The sequence below is a fragment of the Thalassophryne amazonica genome, chromosome 1 (assembly GCF_902500255.1).
Source record: "Thalassophryne amazonica chromosome 1, fThaAma1.1, whole genome shotgun sequence".
Classification (NCBI taxonomy): Eukaryota; Metazoa; Chordata; class Actinopteri; order Batrachoidiformes; family Batrachoididae; genus Thalassophryne; species Thalassophryne amazonica.
Genome location: NC_047103.1, coordinates 27,391,267 through 27,413,397, shown reverse-complemented (window position 1 = coordinate 27,413,397; position 22,131 = coordinate 27,391,267).

The following is a 22,131-nucleotide window of genomic DNA, read 5'->3' as shown; positions in this document are numbered from 1 at the left end:
GTTTGTTCCACAAAACTGACAAACTCAGACTGAATGCCACACTACTGTTATTGTGAACACCCCCTTTTCTACTTTTTTTTTTTACTAATAGCCCAATTTCATAGCCTTAAGAGTGTGCATATCATGAATGCTTGGTCTTGTTGGATTCGTGAGAATCTATTGAATCTACTGGTACCTTGTTTCCCATGTAACAATAAGAAATATACTCAAAACCTGGATTAATCTTTTTAGTCACATAGCACTACTATTATAAGCGAAGTGCGCATCTCAGGCCGCGCGGTGCATTATGGGCAGGCTAAAGTTTTCAGCTACCAACCAAGCTATGCCGGTGGAAAGCAGTAAAGAGTGCTGTGATTTGGATCATTTCAACCACTGGAAAGTTGACGATTTAAAGCGTTTTTGTAAGCTCCGCGGATTGCCTGTTACAATGAGGACTACGTATGGCAGTGAACATAAATGGAAAGAAGAGCTGGTTGTGCTTGCGTGTGCTGCATCTGTACAGAACGTCCCATTTGTGCCGACAAAGGAGGAAGAGCGCGCTGCTGTTGAAAATGACCCGTGCTTGTTGATAGTTGGAGGAAAAACAAATTTCTGACCCCTTGAAGGCAACTGATGGATGATTAGACAAAGTCCAGAGACTGAAACTGGATATTGCAGAATATTTGCAAAGTAGGGATGAGAAATCGCGACTCCGCCGGCTTCATAATGACGACAATGACGCTGAGTCTCACATATAACTTCTTTGGTGTCACGTTTGTTTTGATAAGTTGACAGACGTACAATGATATGAGCATGCATGCAGTTTGTTTATAGAACATGTCAATTTTACAATATTATGTGCCACGTCATTCATGGCGTGACATTACAGTCATACACCGATGCAGGAAAACGGCGGCACGGTTTCAGGATATTGACAAAATAAATGTGTGCAAGAAACTTACAATTTTAGTCCGACTTTTACGTCCATCTGAAACTTTATTTTCTGTTGCGAAATTGTGTAGAATGAACGGAGGTTTATGACCACATTTCTTCTTCTTTCCGTCTTTGTTTGGACTCTTCGGAGGTTTGCAATCGTGTGTTATCAGCCGACTTTCAAGCCTATAAATTCCGTTTGAGCATTTGAAAACAGCACAATGCGCCCCTGTCATTATTGTATGTGTCACTTAAGGCTTAAAGCCTTTGAAACAATCCCTGTAAAAGCCTTAACTTTTACACTCCGCTAATGCTACTGTATACAAAATTCAATGGGAGCAGTGTGAGTGTGGTAGCTGGGATTTTTGCCCCCGTTTGACCCACGCATGCGCAGATGCGATGTGCACTTCGCTTATTCTGAACACTACTGTACCTCAAACAGTGGTCCAGGAGTGTTTCACAGCACGAACATGGACATAAAGCCAGGACAGCAGCCTGCGGTTAAAATTCTCTCACCCAAAAGAACAACAAAAAAAAATTAATTCCATGTGACAATCCATCACAGTGTCCAGAGTTGCATTGTGCTCCTGAAGTGGGAAAACAGGAAAAAAGAAAGTTCCCTGGAAAGGTGCTCCATCTGAAGGCATTGCCCAATGCCAGCAAACTTTGGAGTGAAGCTGTCCACCCTCAGGCGCGCACGCTTAGTGGCACATGCAGCGTTATGCATATACACACACACACAAACGGTAAGAGTGATAATTACAGCCACACACGTGTGCGTGTGAGGAAAGCAGCACTCCGGTTTGCCATTCAGACATTTGAAGATCAGGCAGTCTGCAGCGCCTTTTATGGCCATCTGTCTGTGTCATCTACATATGCTCTGGATGCTGATCTGACAGGTGTGGACAAGGCAGTGTGTCTGCGCTCTGACACTGCAGACCATGCCTCTTTTCCTAACAATTGTGTTGGATTATGGCAATATTTGCTGTATTGGGCATGCTTCCAGCAAATTCTTGCTATGTGTGACAGGGGCCTTACTGTTTGGGTTTATATTGTCAGATTTGATAACTTTGCATTTTAAAGAAGAAGAAGAGCCTTAATTGTCAGTGTACACATACAACAAAATGTGTCCTCTGCATTTAACCCATCCTGATTACAGTTAGACACAATCCAACCACAAGGAGCAGTGAGCGACCACAGTCTGGGGATCTGGTGCTTTTGTGCAAATTCTAACATTCAATGTGAATTTGTTCAACAGCAACTGTTTCAGTTATTGCATCAATAGTCAAGTTTTATCATTAGTGCAGCCAGAATAATCAGGTGTGTGACTCTTCAACAAATTAAAAATAAACAAAGGAGTAAAAAAGTACTCTACAAATGTGAACAGTTCAGGGCTGATTGCTTGTTTTATGCCTATCTGCTCTAAGAAGCTGTAGATAAAATAGAAACATTTGCATTTTACAAAAAGAAAAGCTTAAAGCAAGGTCATATTAACAAACACACACTAATATATATATATATATATATATATATATATATATATATATATATATATATATATAATTTGCAAGTTGGGCTGCTGCAGTGAGTCTCTGCATTTTAACAAAAACAGAACCACTTCTAAGTGAAGTCAGTTATAGCCACCTGGACAAACCACACAGGTGAAGCAAATCTCAATTAGTAATGCTGTCAATCACTTAAAAAAAAAAAAAAACTATATAAATGTGCAAAACAGCATATAATGTGATAATGGTGTGAACAGTTCCTGCATTCAGAAACAAACTTTGAGATATTTACAAGAATATATATTCATATATTTTTTACATATATTTTTTGAATCTAATAATAAGCAATGTTAACCATACCCAAAAATGTCCCTAAGTGTGGGTATAAAATTACAAAACTATAAGCCACACGGATTATAGGAAATATGAGAACATTATGGCCACATTAAAACAACAACAAAAAAAAAGTTCAGCATTTCTTAGATTAGATTAGATAGAACTTTATTGATCCCCTTGGGAAGACTCCCTCAGGGAGATTGAGGTTCCAGCAGCATTGTATAGCAGGACACAGGGTAAGAAGCACACAGAGCATCAAAAGTGAAAAAAGAAAAAAAAAAAGTTTGCAAATATAAATACAAATACACAATATAAATACCAGACATACTGATCAATACTGGTTTACTGGCTACTGCTGTTCCTCTCCTTCCTGTCCTCTGTCTTCCTGTTACTCCTCCTCCCCTTGAGTGAGAAGTTGTACAGTCTGATGGCCTGAGGGACAAAGGAGTTTTTCAGTCTGTTGGTCCTGTACTTGGGAAGGAGCAGTCTGTGGCTGAAGAGGCTCCTCTGGTTGCTGATGACGGTGTGCAGTGGGTGACTGGCATCGTCCATAATGTCCAGCAGTTTGTCCAGTGTTCTCTTCTCTGCCACCATCACCAGAGAGTCCAGCTTCATGCCAACCACGGAGCCAGCCTGCCAGATCAGTTTGTCCAGCCTGGATGTGCTGTCCCCCAGCACACCACGGTGTAAAAGAGGACACTGGCTACTGTGAACTGGTAGAACATCCACAAGAGTTTCCTGAAGATGTTAGATGGCCGCGATCTCCTCAGCAAGTACAGCCTGCTCTGTCCCTTCCTGTACAGGTGGCTGGTGTGGGTTTCCTGTCCAGTTTGGTGTCCAGCTACAGCCCGAGGTACTTGTAGGAATGTAATTTTCAATTTCAATTTATTTTCATTTATATAGCGCCAAATCACAAGGTTGCTTCAAGGCGCTTCACACAAGTAAGGTCTAACCTTACCAACCCCCAGAGCAACAGGGGGAGCAACAAGGGGTTGGTAGGGAGCATCCTCGTAATTGGAGCAACTTTATTTAGTGATTTTTTTTAATCATTAAAATAAGCCATAAAATGAGCAATAAAATTCACTAATTCACTAAAATTCAATTTTTGCACATTTTTCCAAACTGAATGCTGTAGTATAACCAGCAGGACTCCACTGGTGTGTGGAGAAAATGTTATGTCACTACACCATTTAACATTGACTAATCACAATTTAAACAATAAAAAATTCTCCAAAGTTTTTCACAATGACTTTTTTTTCTGGGGGAGGTGATGGTCTAGTGGTTAAGTGTTGGGCTTGAGACCAGAGGATCCTTGGTTCAAATCCCAGCCTGACCAGAAAATCACTAAGGGCCCTTGGGCAAGGTCCCGGTGTGTAGTGTGCGCCTTGTATGGCAGCACCCTGGCATCGGGGTGAAAGTGAGGCATTACTGTAAAGCACTTTGAGTGTTTGATGCAGATGGAAAAACGCTATATAAATGCAGTTCATTTACCATACAGCCCATGGATCCCCACAGGCAACACCGTAGTTTTGGAATAAGGCTGAAACATAAAAATGTGGAAGAATTCAATGTTGTGAATACTTTCTGGATGCACCTTATGTAGAGGGGTTTTTATTTTTTTATTTTTTTTGAGTGGGGGGGGGGGTGGATTAAATCTCTTCAATTTGTAAGTCTGCAAATAATATTTATGGCAAAATATTTCCTTGAATTTACAACAACAAGAATATCTACTAACATATATAATTTAAAAGGAAAAAAATGGTAACCAAAAAATTATAAAATTTCCTAATAAGTAAAGGTATGAAGACCTACAGTTGTCTCTAAAATTTAGGTCACTTAAGCATGGGAAGCCACATAACATTGCTGCAAAAAAAGTTTGCATATTTTTTTTCCATTTTAAAAATCTGAATTTTTGTGTGTGTGTTATTTTATAACACAACTAAACCATCATTTCACAGCCACTTTTCTTTAGACAAATAATGGGATGGATACATGAACATTTCTGCATCACTGAATAAGTCTATTTTTTTTTTTTTTTTTTTTACACATTAATCGCTAAGATCCACAGATGGTATGGCACTGTATGGTAAATCTGTCTGGAGTAGGCAGTTCTCAAAAACCGAGTGGCCATACAAGAAAAAAAAAAACAGTGATGCAATATCGGCTTCTGTGACTGTGATTGAAGACAATGTGCATCGTGTAACTTCTGTTTGTTGCATCACCAGTTACTCAGCTCTATGGTGGATTGGATCAGAAGGAATTTCATACAAGAAAACCGATCACATCTAGGCGTGAATCCCCTATGTCGGTTGTGGTTACTTCTCTTAGCTCAAAATGAGTTTGTCACTTTCTTTCATTTCTAAAGGCTAGGTCAGGTGTCACAGTTTTGTTAATTTGTTTGTTTTCTATTTGTGTTTGTTCAGTTTCCTGTTTTATTTTGAAAAGTTGTCTCGCCTTTGGTTTTTCCACTTGCATTCCTGCACACCTGTCTTCATTTGCCTTCAGGTCCTCACAGCTGGTTCTCATTTCATTGACTGCCCCTGGACCTCACAGTGTGTGTGTTTAAAACTCAGCTTTTTGCCTCTCTCCTGTCTCCTATTGGCTTTCTAATGGGTACATCTCTTTTGCCATTTGTTTCATGTTTTCTGCTTTTGATTAGGTGCAAGTTTCTATGTTTTTACTTGTGGGTAGAGTTGTTTTGCACTAAAACTTCTCATCCAAAATACATAAAATATTCAACATTTGACACATAATCCTTTCAGCCATTTTCTAGACAGACAGCTCAGCCAGTGACTTATTTAAAGTGTTTAAGGTCTAATCCTTCATGAAATGTTAAGTACATTAAAACAAATTGTTGCTAGTATTTAAAAACTGAAAGGATACATTAGCAAAGAAAAATAGTGCATGTTTCTTAGTGTGGTGGTTAGCTGTGCTTCTTGCCTCACATTCATTGGATTCCTCTGTCTTTGTAGCACTGATTACTTGTCTTATTGAAAAAAACCTTAACTGTTAATCTACCTTTATTTTGCCTTACCATTTTTGATACTGTTGACTGATTGTAGTGATTACCTGTGTATGAACTTTTTTTTTATTAACCAAGAAAGACCTCACTTTTATTTTATTCTTTGCCTCTGGATTCCAGTTTGTGCTCTCACTATTCAGGTTAAAGGAAAAACAGAGTAAAAAGTAATATACAACTAGAGCACCACGCTCAGAGCGCAAACCTCCACCAACACTAGTTTCCAATTCCACAAATTTTTACCTTTTTTAGAAAAAAAAAATGTCAAGGTCAAAGTCCTGTTTCGAACTGGCTTTCACAGGTTAAACTAGATGTCATCAAATGTCAGGAGCATGTATTTTAGTTCTTGCACTTAAATTAAAGATATATATATGTGTGTGTGTGTGTGTGTGTGTGTGTGTGTAGTGGTGTTGTCAGGGTTTTTTTTTTCCCTCAACTTTTCTGTTTTCTGAATTCTTTTTTTCAGATAATTTTCACAGAACATTGGTAATCTTTCCTATGTACAATTTGTCATTGCTTTTTTGGCACTTTGGTTTTCAACTGATAACTGGAAGATAAGCAAACATAAAATTGGAACCTCCATCCAATTTAAGTGGTGTCGGTAAATCCATAACAGCAAAACGAGAGTGACTGAGGCACTTTTGGTTGAGGTATAATACCAAATGGACTTTTCAATTTTAAAATCAAACTTCCAGAAAATCCACAATCTGGATCAGATTCAGATCAAACTTTATCAGACGATGGCGAGTGCCAGTCTGCACCTCACTTTCAAATATGAGAGTAATTGGGGCACATTTGATGAAGAAATAATGTATAACAGGGGTGGGCAACTTGTTCCAGAAAGGGCCAAGAGGGTGCAGGTTTTCTTTGCAGCCACTGACTCCACCAGGTGATTTCACTGATTAATATCACTTCGAGTAGATGGAATCAGTTAATCGAAGAGATCCTATAGTGCAGCAAATAACCAAAACAATTTATCAGTTTGTGATAAAAGCATGAAATTTGGCACACATATTCCAAATTAATCTTTCATTTCATGTATGGAGCCATCGTGGGGCTGACCTTTTTTAATGAGCTACAGGGGTCGATAAGGAATTACACAGGGGTCAAAATTGTAAAATGTACCAATCATGATGAAAAATGATACCACATTTGTGTGATCATAAGGATTCCAAAAAACGGTACAGGTTGGACTATGTATGACTGAATGTTTTGTTTGTTTTTTTTTGTTTTGTTTTTTTATGGGGTAAAAACAGCAAAAATGGTGGGGAAAGGTCAGTTTCAGTTTGTACAAGGGGGCAAAGTTAAAGTTACTTCAGTTTTGGTAAAAAGTGATGCAAATAGGATTGATAAATGGAATAGTTTTTGACTATGTTGAATGCTTGGTCTCCAAAGTAAAGGTCAAAAAAGGTTGACATCTGTTGGATTCTATGACATATGTTAGATGATGCAAACTATTCATTTTTAAAATGCTATTAACTCAACCAATAATTTGCATAATTTTTTTTTTACCGTTATCGGGGCAACTTTAACTTTTGACCCTTGTACAAAAGAAAACTGACCTTTGTCACTATTTTTTGCTGTTTTGACCCCATAACACCAGAACATTCAGTCATAGATAGTCCAAACTATACCTTTCTGGAGTCTTTATGAATGATCAGACAAATACTCTAGTATAGTTGTAAACATGACTGGTGCATTTTTCAATTTTGACCCCTGTTGCTCATTAGAGGTCAGCTCCAGGATGGCTCCATATCTGAAAATAAACATTATAGTTTAGAATATGTGTGCAATTTTTCATGCTTTTATCACAAACTGAACAATTTTGTTATGGAAATTTTAGGTAAGCTGCACCACTACTGGGGCTAGTAAGTGTTCACTCATATTGAGCTTCTCCTCACGTCACTCATCAGAGTAGTTCAACTTCTCAATTGAACATTGTAACTTCTCGGTACCCAATGCAATTAACTCATTAATCACCTCAATTATGTTGTGAAAGTGTAGGTACACGGACCCACAACAGGGGGCGTTAATGAACGGACAATGGATAAGCCAAAAGTAACAATTTAATGTTGTAAATTGTGCACAACGGAATACAGACAACAATCACTTTGGAACTACAGTCAATTACACATTGGGTGACGTGTGGGCAGGCTTGAGGATAGGAGACGCCCGTCCAGAACCGAGCCGGATCCCACACGGCCCTCACTGCCAACGGACCTGAAGAACACCGGAGCCGCCAAGTCCTGGGTCCCCAGGTGGTCACCGTCTCCCGCTGTCAGACCTGGTACTGCTGGCAGAGAACAGAAACAGCACAGGTGAGTGTGAGTACGCACACTCAGTAATCCCACAGTCTGTGTTCTTTTGGGAGGGAGCACCTCCACCTCCGATAACACACTCGGACAGCTCCTGAGACAACCACGTATCTGGGTGGGGTGGGAGGCGAAGCCGTCGCAGTCCACGCCAACACCGCAGACAGGGAATCCATCACAGGAAGACGGCTGCAAAGAGATCAGACTATTGTTCGATTTAGATTCAGCAGAGAATTGCCTCCAGGGTAGCTGATTTCTCGGCGAGGAGGTGGAGTTGCAGTCCGGCCTTTATGGTGATGGTGATGAGTTGAATGAGTGACAGCTGGTGCTGATGAAGAGTGACAGCTGTCACTCCCAGTGGCTCCGGCACCCTCTCGTGCTTGAAGCCCGCACTCCAAGCAGGGCGCCATCTTGTGGTGGTGGGCCAGCAGTACCTCCTCTTCAGCGGCCCACACAACAAATTACTTATGATCAAGGCAAGATATTTAAATATATTGCTCTGTTAGCCACATCAATTAACAGACATGAAAAGGAACAAAATTCAAGCTATCACTTAAATTTTTGCTAATTATGATGGATAAATCAAAGTAACATCAGTTGATAAACATAATGTTAATCATTTAGAAATGTTCATTTAATAAAAACAGAGAACAATACATTTGACATACTCGTAGAATTTGCTGTACTTTAATTTACTAATGGGAAAATCCCTGTAAAAGTACTTGATTAAAAAAAACTTGAAAAAATATTTGGAAATACATGAAAATTCAAGTACTTTTCAATTGTACTTGGTCAAGGTCCAAGTACTTTTACCATTTCTGAACAAAGTACTTGCAAGTACAAGTACTGACCAAACTGTGGCTTATGTTTATTTCAGAGTGGCCTTTTTATTGTGGCCAGCCTAAGGCACACCTGTGCATTGATCATGCTGTCTAATCAGCATCTTGATATGCCACACCTGTGAGGTGTTATGGATTAATCGTCAATGGAGAAGTACTCACTAACAACTAAGCTCATTACAAATGGGACTAAAAATGTTGTTACAAGTGAACATGAATCCCCAAAGCAAAACTATGAAAGGAAATAAAATCATGATAATGGTTATGACATGGTAAAGGTAATGACATGATGCAATCTGCAACCTCACCACTAGATGCCCCTAAATCCTACACACTACATCTTTAAGCAAACACTACATAAGCATGACTTTAGAAATCTGAATGTTTCTCTTTATCTGCACACTTTTGGTATTTAATTTACAGTATTGTTCATCAATCTGCTGAATTTTTGCTGGGCAGGTGCTGGTCATATAATTAGAATATCATGAAAAAGTTGATTTTATTTCAGTAATTCCATTGAAATAGTGAACATTGTATATTATATTCATTTATTACAACATACTGATAAATTTCAGGTGTTTATTTCTTTTAATTTTGATGAGAAGAACTGACAACTCATGAAAATCCCAAATTCAGTATCTCAGAAAATTATAATATTACTTAAGACCAATACAAAAAATGAATGTTGGTACAGCACTCAATACGTAGTTGGGGCTCCTTTTGCCTGAATTACTGCAGCAATGTGGCGTGGCATGCAGTCGATCAGTCTGTGGCACTGCTCAGGTGGTATGAGAGCCCAGGTTGCTCTGGTAGTGGCCTTCAGCTCTTCTGCATTGTTGGGTCTAGCGTGTCGCATCTTCCTCTTCACAATACCCCATAGATTTTCTATGGGGTTAAAGTCAGTCGAGTTTGCTGGCCGATTAAGAACAGGGATACCATGGTCCTTAAACCAAGTACTGGTAGCTTTGGCACTGTGTCCAAGTCCTGTTGGAAAAATAAATCTGCATCTCCATAAAGTTGGTCAGCAGCAGGAAGCATGAAGTGCTCTACAACTTCCTGTTAGATGGCTGCATTGACCTTGGACCTCAGAAAACACAAACACGTTTACACTGGACCTCAAACAACATGGATTCTGTGCCTCTCCTCTTTTCCTCCAGACTCTGGGACCTTGATTTCCAAAGGAAATGCAAAATGTACTTTCATCAGAGACCATAACTTTGGACCACTCAGCAGCAGTCCAGTCCTTTTTGTCTTTAGCCCAGGCAAGACGTCAAGTCAGCAGTCTTCCACATGATTTGTGTAGCCTACAGAACTGCACTGGCTACGTTTTACATGCCATTAATATTCGGGATAAGGTCAATATTCCGGTTTTTGAATCATTAGGAATAACCCGTTTACATGTTTAAGCAGACAGTTACTCCTGTATACATGGTCATTTGATATCATTTGGAATATCCCCATATAAACAGCGATGCACATCTTCCACTGGTGCTTGATTTGGTCTGGCGTTCGTGCAAATCCTGCTTCGCGTAACGTTTCGGCCACCTTCTTGTAAATGTCGCTATCTTGGTACTTTCTACTGTCAATAAAAGACATTATATTCATGTCTTTCATGATACTAATGAAGTAGAATGGTTTCCTCCTCGCTCCAAAAGTGTGGTGCTGTGCTATCGCGTCTGGATTCCCCATGCTTGTTTATCTCTGCTTCTGTGGTGTCCAGTGGGTTGCACGCGCCGCATACAAGTAGTTGCCGTACTCAAAAGACCAAGATTCCTTGCGGATAGGACATGCGCAGAACACAAAATAATGTTCCTTTCTATGGGGATATTCCGATGCATGTTTTATATTACCTGATATTCGGGTTAGAAAAGGAGTCATGTTCGGGTTTTCAAAAACCAGAATATGAGCATATTCGGGTTTCTGCGGGTGTTTACATGGCCGTGCGCAACCGGGTTATTGCTAATATTCCCGTTATGAAAGGGTTATTGGCTGCATGTAAACATAGTCACTGAGAGACCAGTTAAAGGCCTTTGTAGGTGTTTTGAGTTAATTAGCTGATGAGTGTGACACCAGGTGTCTTCAATATTGAACCTTTTCACAATATTCAAATTTTCAGAGATACTGAATTTGAGATTTTCATTAGTTGTCAGTTATAGTCATCAAAATTAAAAGAAATAAACATTTGAAATATATCAGTCTGTGTGGAATGAATGAATGAATATGATATACAAGTTTCAGTTTCTGAATGGAATTACTGAAATAAATCAACTTTTTCATGATATTCTAATTATATGACCAGCACTTGTATAAACAGCTTGAACTCTGTGGCTGACACAAAAATACAAAAATGAGACGCACAAAGGTCAAGAACGTGCCAGTAAAAGTGACTTGTGCTGCAGTGGAAAAATGTCAAAAATGTAACTAATTTCTTGAGAGAAGAAAATTATTGTATTTAATAAAGAGGGGGAAAAAACCTTGAACTGCAGTATCTGTACTGTGTGTGTGTGTGTGTGTGTGTGTGTTCTGACAGAAATTTGCAGGGGGAAGAAATTGACACTGGGGAAAACCAAAGACCTTTTTGACTTTCTTGTGTGTATGTGTGTGTGTGTGTGTATATATATATATATATATATATATATATATGAACTGTGCCATTATTGACTGATTCCCTTCCATTCACACCACATCATTGCCCTGGTGGATCTGACAGCTAAAATTTGTAATTTCATATTCATATTTCAATTCATAGCACTCGAGGCAAAACATGACCACAAGTCTTGAGCTTCTCTGCGGGAATTGGAAGAGATTTGAAAGAGAAACTTGAACCACACACAAAAAAGGTCAGTCTAAACGGGCTGAGCGGTTCTTTCTGGAGGGCAACACAGCATTGCTCTTTCCAATAAGAAGCATGAATTAAGAAGCCATAGAGCAAGCCACAACCATGCCACATTATCTGCTGCCTGATGTGATGCATTACCCTGTGGTCATCACCCCAGACGCGGCGCTCGTGGATTGTGCCATGGCAGGGGTCAGCAGAGGAAAAGCCATGTTACGCTGACTGTTAGACTTTGTTTATTGTTGTCGTGTCCCTCAGAGGACATGATTAATGAAGGATGAGGACAATAAAGCTGTGACGCGTACACAACGCCAAGCGGCTGGTGATCACTCTGTGTAATTCTCCAGAGGGAAGAAATCCATCAACTGGTAATGAAGCTGCGGCTGAACAAGTCAAGAGCACAGAGATGTCATCTCTGGAGTAAACTTAGTTGTCCTGGTTGCAGCTTCAAAAGAGAGGGGATTGTGTACTCATTTTTCAAGGTAAAACGTGTCATTACGTAATCTTAAGAACTGGAGGGGAACAAAACAAGTGTAAATTTTCTGTGATCAAAACGAAAATCATTTTAAAACTGGTTGCAGTCGTCTTGTGCAACACCTTAGCAAGGACCTCGTACTATAATTTTAGAAATGTTTGTTTCTACCAGTGTAGTTTGCCCTCCCAATAGAAATGCTCTTCAAGGGTTTCTTTTGGTAAAGGCTAAGATCATTGTGATGAATGCACAAAATTATGTATTTCCTTAACTCTGGGGAGGAAAAAAAAAAACCTGGCACACATTGAGGTGGGTTCTGGAAGTGCCCACCAAGATCAGTCAGTGGTGTCAAATCATTATCTGCCTGTGTGTTTACTGGCCAATTACGCTCACACACAAAAAATTTTTTTGTTGATTTTTACCAAACCTGGTATGTCAATGAAGGTTGACTTCGAAATCGCCATTTAAAGCATTATTCTGGGCAAAGATAAAGGCATTAGATTTTTCAACCCAACTTGGACCAAAGTTGGCACACACTTACGTATGTTTCAGAACTGCCCTGGTAAGGTCAGTTGGTTGTCTGATTTTGTACACTTATGTTCTTTTAGACAGTGTTTGTGATTGGCTTGTTCATGGTTTAGAAACATTAAATTGGGCTTCCCCGTGCTTTCAGGTAATACAAATAAACTGCTCTTTTCAACTGGAGATTGCTTAGAAATGATGATGGCAGTACTGCGAATGCTGGATATGCAGTACAATTTGAAAATCAAACATCCATGGATGGATGGATTTTGTATTGCTTTGATATTATTTATTGGGTTTTTTTTCCCCCTGGTAAGATATGCGACAAGGCAAACTATCACCAAAAAACTGGTAACAACAACAAACATTTGTCTGTATGAATTAAGTGGGTCTTTTAAAAAAGGCACTCAGACTGCAACACCTGCACCTTTACATAATTGACCCTCTTGATAGATTGATACCATAATTTTATTGGCAGTAAAGTTCAAGTCTCTGAGTGCTAGGCTTTTGAAATGAAGAGTTTATGAAGTCAAAATGTTACTGGACAGAGGTACTTGGAGGTGCTGATACTTTTGTAAGAACACAAAGGTTAGGGCCCCTTCAAACATAACATGATTGAAGCCGACTGGCACACGAAGGAGGAATCGCATGCCACTCCTGAAAAATCGGAGCTGCCTCAAATACCTCGTACAGCTGTTGCCACAACCATTCATGTACATCAGTGGCCAAAAGACAGTGAGTGCCCATTCCTTTTTGGCAGGTGTCGGCCAAATTCTAAGTGCTACACACGAATGTCTAACACCACTCACTGGATACTTAGAAAAGGCGGGACTGTTCACGCTCCTGGCGCAAGCGTAGAGTGCAGATGACCACATTCAAGCTGTTTGTGAAAATTGTCTAAGTGCCCGACAAATGTGCCGTTTCCAACCAACACGTCAAGCAAGTGTGTCCCTCTCAACACGTGGCATCCGTGTGTATCACCCCCTCCACAACACATGTGGTGTGTGTGAGGGTCACACCTGCATGACATACTCATAATTATGTACAGACAAGATCACATGGGGACCGGCCAGCCATGTCTGAGCCCACACAGCAAGGCGCCTTTCCACTGATCACAGGCCAGCCACTCACTGACAGCTGGAAATGATGGCTCAGTGCGCACGACATGTTAAATTAAAAACACAGAGAACACAGCCAGGACAAGTGTATATAAATAAGTACTACAATAATTACTGTCAAGGATTTTATATAGTTCATGCTCTTATTATCATTTATTTTCTTTAGTTTATGCTTATTATTTTTCCTCTTTGTGAGAAGAGGAGGTTTTAGAAAGAAAGACTTGTCTGCATTCTTCATGATTGAGCAAACTATTTTTCATTTTGCCTTATCCTGCTTTGACGAGCCACAAGGCTCATGTTGCAGGAATGGAAGGTTTCAGCCGTTACCTTGCTTTGCTATCACCCTCTTGCAGACATGACTCATGTGTAACCTCTCCCGACTGTCCTTGTTTGTTTTTTCTCATGTTGATGAACTAAATAAAAGGCTGGGCCAGAGTAGGAGATTTAGGAGAGCTTTGTAGCTGAGCACTTACAAGCTGCTTCATTGTTCTCCTCCTCTGCACAGAGCAAAAAAAAAAAAAAAAAAAAAAAAAAATATATATATATATATATATATATACTCAACAAAAATTTAAACGCAACACTTTTGGTTTTGCTCCCATTTTGTATGAGATGAACTCAAAGATCTAAAACTTTTTCCACATACACAATATCACCATTTCCCTCAAATATTGTTCACAAACCAGTCGAAATCTGTGATAGTGAGCACTTCTCCTTTGCTGAGATAATCCATCCCACCTCACAGGTGTGCCATACCAAGATACTGATTAGACACCATAAAAGGCCACTCTGAAAGGTGCAGTTTTGTTTTATTGGGGGGGGGATACCAGTCAGTATCTGGTGTGACCACCATATGCCTCATGCAGTGCAACACATCTCCTTCGCATCATCCGAGAAGAGAACACCTCTCCAACGTGCCAAACACCAGCGAATGTGAGCATTTGCCCATTCAAGTCGGTTACGATGATGAACTGGAGTCAGGTCAAGACCCCAATGAGGACGACAAGCATGCAGATGAGCTTCCCTGAGACGGTTTCTGACAGTTTGTGCAGAAATTCTTTGGTTATGCAAACCGATTGTTCCAGCAGCTGTCCGAGTGGCTGGTCTCAGGCGATCTTGGAGGTGAACATGCTGGATGTGGAGGTCCTGGGCTGGTGTGGTTACAGGTGGTCTGCGGTTGTGAGGCTGGTTGGATGTACTGCCAAATTCTCTGAAACGCCTTTGGAGACGGCTTATGGTAGAGACATGAACATTCAATACACGAGCAACAGCTCTGGTTGACATTTCTGCTGTCAGCATGCCAATTGCACTCTCCCTCAAATCTTACGACATCTCTGTGGCATTGTGCTGTGTGATAAAACTGCACCTTTCAGAGTGGCCTTTTATTGTGGGCAGTCTAAGGCACACCTGTGCACTAATCATGGTGTCTAATCAGCATCTTGGTATGGCACACCTGTGAGGTGGGATGGATTATCTCAGCAAAGGAGAAGTGTTCACTATCACAGATTTAGACTGGTTTGTGAACAATATTTGAGGGAAATGGTGATATTGTGTATGTGGAAACAGTTTTAGATCTTTGAGTTCATCTCATACAAAATGGGAGCAAAACCAAAAGTGTTGCGTTTATATTTTTGTTGAGTATATATATTTGTCTCTATCTGACTGGTTTCTTTTCAGTGTTTGTGCCTCTCATTTCTTTAAAAACAGGGTGCAAACCCAACAGTTTTTTCTTGGCGCCCAACGTGGGGCGTCGACAGATCTTCTCGAGCGAACGGAGGAAGACACGCCGCAGACTGTGCACAGCCGATTCCACTAGAGGGATCGAAGGAAAGTCCTGAGGAGTGAATTCTCCGTCGGGCCGGTGACTATAGACGTCCACCTCCGCTCGCCGCAGTAGATTGACGACGCCTCCGAACCAAATGAGGGGCGCAACAAATTAACATAAGTAATTACTGCCTACCTGTGAGGAAAATATGTTGAGGAGGGGTTCGAGTCCCCATCCAGAATAAAGTGCGGGGGAGGGAGTTAGAGTCTCCGGTCCTGCCGGCACAGGTGGCGGAGGGGTTCGAGTCCCCATCCGGCTGAGAAATACAGGAGTAGTAAGAATAAATTTCAGGAGAAGCAGTTAGAGAGACACAAATTAATTGATTATTGCAAAAGTGAAACTAAGTGTGTTTGTGGTACGAATGAGAGAAAATTCTGTTTTTGTTGTAAGGATTTTGTTGTGTTATTTATGTCTTGATATAAAATGATTTTTTTTTTTTTTTTTAAGATGAGGGCTTGTCTGTAATTGCAATCATTGATGAAATCTGTAATTTATTTTGTATATGTGTGAGAGTTGGAGCGGTTGTGGGAGTGTGTGTGTGTATGTGTGTGACAGTGTCGGACTGCATGTGTGGTATTGTTTGACTGAGTATTCCTTAGTAATAATAAAAGAATGAGACTGTGAGTGACTGAAGCACAGCCAGCTTGATATCCCATTTTATCAGGGGATAAAAGTGGAGCCGTTGTCTGCAAAATAGGTCATTTTAAGTCCATACGCACCACACTCACATATTCCCGACGAGTCTGCAAAGAGGGGGATTCCAAGGAAGGTCCGCCCCACGGGGTAGAAGCTTGACCTGAACTTTGCAGAGTGAAGGGGAATAGGTGACCAACATGGGAAACACATGCACAGAAAATAAGCCCCTATTTCAGGGCGATGAAAAATACATGCACAAACGCAATCCAGAAAATCTGAAGTACATAACTAAATGGAAAAAGAAATATGGCTTTTCAGGTAAATTGGTTATGCCAGATTGTGAAGGTTTGGTGTTAAAACTTACAGCAGCAGCAGCAAATAAAAAGGGTAACAGGAAAGCAAGAAAAGAAGGAGAAATAGAGTGTGCAAAAGTATGGCTCAGTGAAGCACGGATGAGAGTAGAGGTAAAAAGACGAGAAAGGAAAGTCAGAGGGGAAAGTAATGTTTGTAAAATCTGAAGATAACGAGACGGCCGTGAGAGGCCGTGATGTAAATCCACCCCTGCAGCCACAAAATCAGGCTGCAGTAAGACAGGCGGCACCAACAGTGGCTCCACCACTGGTAAAGGACCCGATTTTTGACCCTAATATCCCCAGGGAGTTCTGAAGGTCGTCATATGACCCAATAAGCTCACTGTATCCAAATCCATTTTTGGATAATCAGAGGGTGGAATTTTCAACTGTATTGACCCCGCCTGTGGCAACAAATTCTTTAATGCCCGAAAAATACATTTTGAGAGACAGGGCTATGATTAAGCCGCCTCTAAAATACGGTTTCAATATATCCCCAGATCACAGTTTTATTGCTCCAATGATCCAGGTCCCAAACCCAAATATAGCTCAAGGACAGCCGCCATTCCTTCATGTCTTCCGTCCATGGACACCAGAAGAGGCAGCAAAGGCCGTGTCTGGCCTGCCAGACCCACAAGCTGATGTGGAAGAATGGGTAAAAGGAACAGATGATATTATAAAAGCGTATAGGTTGAATGGCTGTGAAGTAGGACAGGCCGTACAATTGGCTCTGGGACGAAACTGGGTCCACGTGAGAGGGACATTTACAGGACGTGCTGCAGACGGCACGGTCCTGCCATACAGGAATGAGGAAGATTACAGACAGTAGCACACCTATACACAGACAGAAAAACCACCTCTGTGTGTAGTGAAGTGCTGACCCAAAGTGCAGACAAATGGTACAGAAGAAAACCTGAGGCTGTGCCGCATATTTCACTGACAAGGGCAGACACTCAGTCCTGGAAGGACCTTGGAGGAATTGTTAAAATAGCTGAGGAAGCAACTGATTGGCACGAAGCAGATGCAATGTTGGTGTGGGATTTCAGTCCATCCACAGGCTTGTATCGGAAATACATGTTTGTAAGTGCTTGGACGACACCGGTGATACATGAAGTAGATCTGGACGATTGAAATTTAACAACATCTGTGTTGCTGACACAGGAAGAAGAGACTTTATTGGCCAAACTGCCTCCTCATCTCTGGGTGAATGCACCCACAGATGTAGGACTGCTGAAAAATATTCCGCCAGTCAAAATTAAGCCACAATCTGATTGGAGACCACGGATCAAACAATATCCGTTAAAACCTGAAGCAGAAAAAGGAATTGAACTGGTTATTGCAGAATTATTGGAAGCAGGAGTCATCAGGGAATGTTTAGATGCATCCTGTAACACTCCAATATATCCTGTGAAAAAAGCAGACAATCAGAATTGGCGAATTTTACAAGACCTACGTGCAGTAAATGCTGCAATACAAACTAGCGCCCCTCTGATCCCAGACCCACATACGCTGCTAAATAGATTAAGTCCTGGAAACATGTACTTCTCTGTCATAGACATCAGTAACGCATTTTTCTCAGTACCTGTTCATCCAGACTCTCAATTTTGGTTTGCTTTTACATTCAAAGGGAAAAGATATACATATATAAGACTCCCTCAAGGTTTTGCTGACAGTCCGACCATTTTTACACAAGCAATAAATTGTTGCTTATCTTCATTTACTCCACCAGAAGATTCACAAATCTTGGTGTATGTAGATGACATTTTGGTGGCAGGAAAGACAAAAGACAGCTGTACAAAATGTACTATGATGCTTTTGCAACATTTGGCAGAAACAGGAAGTAAAATTAAAAGCAAAAGTTGCAGTTTGTGCAACCACAAGTGACTTATTTAGGCCATGTCCTATCAGCTGAGGGGAAACGAATACAAGACGATCGAAAGCACGCTATTCTCAAAGCACCTAAACCGTCAACAAAAAAGGAAATGATGATTTTCTTAGGTATCTGTAATTATTGCAGAGCCTGGATTCCATGTTATGCAGAGAAGGTGCAGAAATTGCAGGATTTAATACACTCTATACCAGTGGATATGATTGACAAAATACAGTGGAATAAAGAAGCTCAAGAACAGTTTACAGCTCTTAAACAAGAACTTGTGAGTTCCACAGTATTATCTCTGCCCAATTATGCCACGCCATTCACTCTCATGGTGGACACAAAACAGGGATTCATATGTGCAGTCTTGCTACAACAACATGGTAATAAAAATAAACCAGTTGGCTATTATTCCAAACGTTTGGATACATTCTTATCACCTGCTAGACAGATAGCATATACAGCAATGCTATTGTCTCAGCCATATATTACCACTGAAAGATGCAACACCTTGAATCCCGCCACGCTACAACCTACTGAGACAGACGTGAACCACATGATTGTTTGGCAGACACACAGAAACAACAATTACCTCGACCAGACTTAACAGACGAACCATTTACAGATGGACTACATTACTTTGTGGATGGCTCATGTTTCAAAGATCAGAAAGGACAGACATTAACAGGCTATGCTGTTGTTCAATTACCAAATACTGTTATTGAAGCAAAACAGATCGATCATTTTAAATCAGCCCAAGCTGCAGAACTCATTGCATTAACCAGAGCTTGTATCTTGGCTAAAGGACAGAAACTGACAGTCTATACAGATAGTCAATATGCATTTTCAACTATTTGGTTCTTTGCAAAACAATGGCAACAAAGAGGTATGATAACCTCTACAGGGAAACCAGTGACACATGCAGGCTTACTCACAAATTTGCTAGAAGCAGTGACATTACCATCACACCTGGCATTATGTCAATGCGCAGCCCACACCAGAGGTACAGATTTTGTCTCCAGAGGAAACTGTCTCGCAGACAAAATAGCGAAAGAAGCAGCAGCTGGTCGATATGGCACTTCTTCTATTTACACAGCTCAGACAGACAATGAACCATTAATAGATTCTGACCTTTTATTGGATATGCAAAAACAGGCACCAGCGCAGGAACGAAATTTGTGGTTGAAAAATGGGGCAACCCCAAAGGACTTTATTGTGTACATAACAAACCCGTCCTACCCAAAAGCTTATTCAAAGCAGCTGCAATTGCGACACATGGGTTAACACGTGTCGACAGGGGGGATGGTATATATGGTAGACCAATACTTTACTACCTATGGATTTAATTTATACTCAAAAAAGTTTTGTAAAGCCTGTGTTACCTGATTGAAACACAACCCACAGGGAAATATAAGACCCCGGAGAGGGCAATTCCCAAAACCACAGTATCCTTTTCAAAATGTTCATATGGACTTTATTGAACTAAATCGATGTGGACCTTATCAATACTGTCTAGTATTAATTGATGCCTTTTCAAAATGGGTAGAAATTGTTCCATCACAAAAAGCAGATGCTTTAACAGTAGCAAAAGCATTGTGTAAGACAATTATTCCGTATTATGGAATACCAGAGACATTGTACAGTGATAATGGAACACATTTTGTAAATGAAGTTGTACAAAGAGTAGCAGAACACATGAAAATTAAGTTAAAACATCATTGTGCTTACCACCCACAAAGTGCAGGATTAGTGGAAAGGACAAATGGCACAATAAAAATAAGACTAAGGAAATATATGGAAGAGACAAAACGAACCTGGATTGAATGTTTGGACCTAGTAAAATTGTATATGAGAATAACACCAACACCATCAGGTTAACACCATTTGAGATACTTTATGGACGACCATATCGTCTACCAATTTTTGACATGGATACTAAAACAGCAGATGAGGAACAAACATTAGCAGATTTTATGAAAAAGACATTAACACAGAAAGAGATGACTCAAACACATTTACTGCCGAATAATTTTGATCTCCCACAGGACGGCCTTCCAGTAGTCCAGCCAGGAGACTGGGTGTTCATCAGAGTGATTTAAGAGGAAGAACTGGTCCAGTCCTCGTTGGGAAAGTCCATACCAAGTGCTGTTAACAACATCAACTGCAGTAAAGATAGCGGAGAGATCAACGTGGATACATCTAAGTCACTGTAAGATACAGCGTGTGTTGGCTGCCTCCACAGTGTAAGGGGAAGTCTGGCTACAAAGGGAGTCTATTTAATTAGCAATAGATTGTCTCAACGCCAGTGAAGCAGGGAGATCCTTGCACTATTAGGTGAGGTTGGTTAACAACACTGTATCCTAGCAATCATGACTGAACTACAGCAGACCCCGGAGCGGCGTGCTCAGCGCCACCACTGCCGGACTGTTGGTAGGGCAGCCGGTTGCGTTGTGATCTTAGTGTGTTTCGTGCTCCTCGGATTCCTGGCCTGGTGGTTGACCCAAGAATTGCAGTTCACTGTGGACCGAGCCAGAGAACAACGGAAGCAATGTCAGAAGAGGTTTATTCATAATGTGAATGAGACAGATGGACACCCTCATATATACCATACTAATATGTGGTACAGATATGTTCATTTATTGGCTATGGAATTACATGTTACTAATTATGTTTGTTCGCAAATGCCTATATCCTCAACACACCCAGCTCTGACAGCTAAACCGTACCCTGCTAGGGTGACAGAATGTCTTATCATACGGATGCATAATCAAACTGTATTTCGGGGGCAACAGTTCTCAGCAAATCTGATAAGATGTAATACCACTTGTCTCAGTGCAACCACTTTTATGATAGGGACTTCAACAGAAGATGTACAAGCGTGCCCGAGTGCTGCTCCATTGACTAGACTGAAGGGAAATGCAAAAATATCATCACATGTTAAATTGTCATCACAACGGCCATTCCCGATTTGCTTTTACGGGACAGGGAATAAAACTGTAGGTAAAATTAAGAAACGTCTGTGTACCCAAACATATGTTTTATCAAATAATTTAAGCCTAACCAAAACATATTATGTGGATGGTACTTATCTTCATCACATTGGACGGGGATGTAATTATACAGGCTCCTGTCCATGGGGAACGGATGAATCATGTGCTTATGCTAGTAAGTTTTTGCTACCACCTGTAAATGGTACTCCGGTGTATGATGACATCTATTGACTTTGTGGTTCCAGACTGTACATGAGTCTCCCACCAAATTGGGGTGGTGTGTGTGCACCTACCCAGGTGACTGACCATACATATGTGGTAGTGCCAAGGACCTCCACAGAGAAGAATGGTAGCACCAGACGGAGGAGATCGATATACCCAGATGTGTTACCACATGATCACATGTGGGGCTCGGATGTACCAAAGGACCAAAAATTGTGGTCTGTAGGAGATAAAATAGCACATTCATTGTTCCCCTGGATAGGAGTGGTAAAAAATTCATTAATGATTGAAACTCTGAATTATCGATTGGGTCTGTTCATGAATGTAACTGAGAAAATAGTAGCAGCTCAAAACACTGAAATAG